Raw genomic sequence first — 4,902 nt, 5'->3', positions numbered from 1 at the left:
TGTTTCTTGGAACGGCAAAACATTGTATGGAGCTATGGTCACATAATGACTTATTGACAAAAGCTGACATAGAAGTTATTGAGCATAGAATGTCATGCATGCAAGCCCCTCATAGTATAGGTAGATTGCCCTTAAAAATTGGAAGTGGATTTTCAGGGTTTTCTGCAGATCAGTATCGTAACTGGACAATGTCCTATTCACCCATAGCATTGTGAGGAGTTCTACCAAGGCAGCATTTGCAGTATTGGCTACTTTTTGTTAAAGCAACAAGTTTACTTTGTACTCGCTATTTACATAAAGATCATGTACAGTTAGCCAGTACATATTTGCAGCTATTTTGCCAAAAGTTTGAAGAAATCAATGGAAAAAGTGCTTGCACTCTGAACATGCACCTACATCTACACCTAAAAGATTGTTTGAATAATTTTGGTCCCCTGTACTCTTTCTGGTGTTATGCCTTTGAAAGGTACAATGGTTTGTTGGGTAGCTTTCCAATGAAACAGAAGAACATTGAACCACAGTTAATTAAAAAATGTTTAATGTTACAGGAACTGCACACTCAATCTTTTCTATCAGAAGGGAAATTTTTGGAAAACATAATTGTTGACCATTTACCATTAGCTTCAGGTGGCCACTTTTCTACCATGGCTGGGGATGATATGCTCCTATATATTTATCTGTCAGCTCCTGTTCTTCAAGACTCATTGAGAATTGAAGTATCACATTCTGATAAAGAAAAACTATTACCACCACTGAAACAAACAGTTCTTGATACAATACAAGTAGTATATTTGCAAAAGACTTACAGCTTGTTATATCCCAGTGGTGCATTTCACTATTTTGCATGGTTTGCAAAGCAGTCTTCAAGAGCCTTTGTTTTAAATGAAGTTGGCCATGTTCCACAGCTGCCCTGCCAACTGATCATAGAAATATGCCTCCTTCAGTTGGACAAATCCAGTTTTTTATAAAACACAAATTAACTGACTCAAATTTTCACATTTTTGCATTTGTTAGGTGGTACAAGAACCATCCACACCAAGACTGGTTTAGCTCATCAGCAATAGTTTGTTATCCTGATTTTGAACTTGATGCTTCATATTCTTTTATTCCTATCCAAAGAATATCTTCTTTTTGCATCTATGGAATACTTGATTACTTTTGAAAGTAAAGAAGAAAGAGTGCTTGTTGCCACACCAACACAAACTAAACTTTTGTTTTCTTGATCTGATCATGCATGCATCATTAACACCTGTATATACTCTAGCTTATATTTAATAGTTGGTCTGTCGCTGTAAATGATACTCATAACCTTGATTGTGATTTAATTCTGTAATAATTTATGACCAATTATAATGTAATTAGTTGTTAATCTCAAAATTTTACGTTTAACACTCAGGTATTAGAGTATGCATAAAATACTGCACACAAGTGCAAACCATTGTTGAAGACTTGAACCCATTCCAACAATTGTAACTGTATGCATGCAAGTATATAATTACAATATCTTGTGCAGTGTGACTCTTAATGTATGCAGTCATAGAGTTCAAAAGCAAAGCATACAAACACATGTAGTGGTTGTATTTTTTAAGCACATGTATGCATGTAAGAAACTTTTTCAGTGTTACCCATTACAGCATATTTCAAAAACAAAAGCTCAAACCACTGTTCAGGCTACTCAAACAAATGTATATATGTATTATAAGCACATAAATGCAAAACACTTGTTTAGTGTGACCCTGTACAGCATGGTCACAAAAGCAAAAGCTCAAATTACTGTTCAGGCCACTCAAACAAATGTATGTATGTATTATAAGCTCATCAACGTAAAACACTTGTTCAGTGTGAACCTGCACAGCATAGTTCAAAAGCAAAGCTCAAACAAATGTATGTATGTATTATAAGCACATAAATGCAAAACACTTGTTCAGTGTGACCTTGCACGGCATAGTTCAAAAGCAATTGCTCAAACCACTGTTCAGGCCACTCAAACAAATGTATGTATGTATGCATTATAAGCTCATAAATGTAAAACACTTGTTCAGTGTGACCCTAAATAACACAGTATTTCAAAAAAACTCAAAAAGTAGTTAGTGAATATGTAGGTATATACTATAATAATTATTATATCAGGTTAATACAAATAGTTTCTGCAACCCTTCACTGCACTGCACATATACATGCATACATGCACATTTTAGTATCTGTGCATGTATACTAAGTACTTTTCCAGTTTGATGAATTGAAATATATATAGCACTACGACCTTTTTATCACTCCTGAAAACACACACACTGCATGACAATAATAAGCTGTTTTGAACTTGTTAATTATTTTTAAATGATTGTTCATGTATCACTAGTAATAAAATTTAGTGAATCAATTGTAATTGGCCTTTTATGATCACTATATTCAACACATTCTTTTGACAAAGCCACTAAACAATCAACTTGAAGGACTTTAGAACTTAAAATTAGGATAATACGTCCAAATGAGTAAACATCTGATGCTTTGCTTTGCTTAGATACACCATCACGCACATCAGGAGCTATATGGGGGTGGCAAACTTTATACTGATCAATTTCAGCTTTAGAAAGTTTATATTTTAGCCCATCCTTTTCATAGCAAGATTTTTCAAAAGCAATTAAAACAGTTACTTTCAGTAATTAAAATGTTGTCTTCTTTTATGTCATTGTGTAATATATTCTTGCTATGAATATAATCAAGCCCTCTAATAGCACCAATCAAAATTTTTTTCCAATCCCATGAAAGAGAAATGTTTTGCTTCTTTCTGGCTAACAAAACTGAGTGAAGTGTGTATGACCTTTCCTCCATTCCATAAAATTTTAGAACTAGCATTTTATGCTTTGATTCAAGACACTCCATGCAAAAAAGCCACATTTTCATGGCACAAGAGAAATAACATGTTTGCCTCTCGATAAAAGCTATTATTGTTTTTAGATCGTTTCAAAACTTTAACACATGCTTCCAGGGGCCCGACAGTTGTAAAAATACACTTGCCTAACACACCAGAACCAAGGAATCTCTCTTTATTGATCACTAGTTCATTCCTAAAAAAAGATCCTTATCCTTTCACATAATACCTCTGTAGTACTCCTAGTGGTAATATGTGAAGCCTTTTATAGCAGATTGATTTGAATGTGAATTAAAACAAAAGCTAGTCTTAATAGATGCAGATTTATTCACTTGTGACTGTAGCAATGTTCTACACAAATTAAGAAGGATTATCGATTTCTATGCATTTACAACTTACAATTACAATTCATGTGACAGTAAGATTCATAGGGGATATGTGTGCTAAGTACATTTATATAACTTACAAGTAGGGCCATAATGTTTAACATACATATAAAATTGGCTGCAATCTTAGACAACAACTTTATTAAGAGTTGAATGAGGAAAACATTTTTTTTGGCTTTCTAATTTTTAATGTCATCTTTGGACTTCTAGAAAGCATTTGACCTAAAAGGAGGCTTGCAGTCACTTAAAAGATAAATTGCTATTGAGAAATACCAAATGGTTTCAGGCTTTTTGTGTACCATATTGGAAAACTGACATCCAAAAAATATTTCTATCTTAAAATATATTACCATATGCAATTAATATACTTAGCACACACATCCTCATATTGTTATAAATTTTTACATCATTTTCATGCAGCAACCATGCATATTGTGTACAATTAAAGGCAGGTTTTTATACACTAGGCCTGACATTTTTTTGATGCTAAAATAGAATTTCATTGTAAGCATGCATCAAAAGGTCAAATCCCCCACGCTTCAGTTTAATTAAAAATTGACAATAAGGTGGCCTAGTACCATGATATGTGTGTAATTCTCCCGAACACAGGCCACGCTTTACAGGAAAAGGCTAATAATGTTACTACTACACAACTCAATAAAATAACACTATAATACATCTAAAATTACATTCCTAGACAACAGAACTACAGTCACTCAAGACACTGACCCGACAACCCGAGATAAACTGAACTGACCTCTTTAGGGAGAAGTTGTGCTTGGTTAGGCAAGTGATTGAGGCTGTCAATTTATCCTTCTCCTCGCGCATACATTTTAAATGATAATTTAGCCTTTCTTTTCTGCCCATAAATGGTGTTGGTCTTTTCTTTTTGTACTTATGAGCCCTTTTCCTACCTATGTCTGTTTTTCCCATACTCAATAGTTGATATTAAATGGGCGGATCGAGTGACGAGTGCTAGTGCGATCGCGAACAGCCAGCTGGATAATCACGTGATATTGCAGGAGGCACCACTAGGCAAATGCAGTTATAGCCATAATTCTTTCAGTAGACTTTAAGTTACAAGGTCAGTACTATTATACAAGGGTCATTTTATGTATCATATTATACAAATAATCGTTTTAGAAATGAGTACTAGGTTCTATGGAAGTATACCAAACTCTTCCACCTGTAGTGGGCAACGTCATGGTGTTCCCGACAGTTGTGAATCTTCGCACCTCCAGGCCTCCTAAGTTTATGATAATGGAATAAATAGAAAGCTTGATGCTATATTGTCTGGTATGCAGGAACAGGCTAAAAAGATAGATTACATTCAGGAGCAGCTAGACCAGACTATATCTTTGACTGATATGGCAACACAGTTAGTGAATATACATGAACAGTAGCTAAACACTTTCCATCTACATACTAATTTATACTGTAGGGTGCCTTTTTTGAAGGCTGTAAATTTCGCAATGTTTTAAAGATTCACAAAAATAAAAAAAATGCAGTACAAGAGAGCATAAATTTATGAAAATTAAATCTGCAACATGAAAATCGGCGAAATCAATAGCCCATAAAAAAAGCCATTCTACGGTATGTATATCACATTTGCTGCTTCATTTTCATATTTGTAGCGTAATCTAT

Source organism: Amphimedon queenslandica, unplaced genomic scaffold (genome assembly GCF_000090795.2).
Source record: "Amphimedon queenslandica unplaced genomic scaffold, v1.1 AMPQUscaffold_13230, whole genome shotgun sequence".
Lineage (NCBI taxonomy): Eukaryota > Metazoa > Porifera > Demospongiae > Haplosclerida > Niphatidae > Amphimedon > Amphimedon queenslandica.
The sequence above is the reverse complement of the archived record's forward strand: the minus strand, read 5'-3'. Positions refer to the sequence as shown.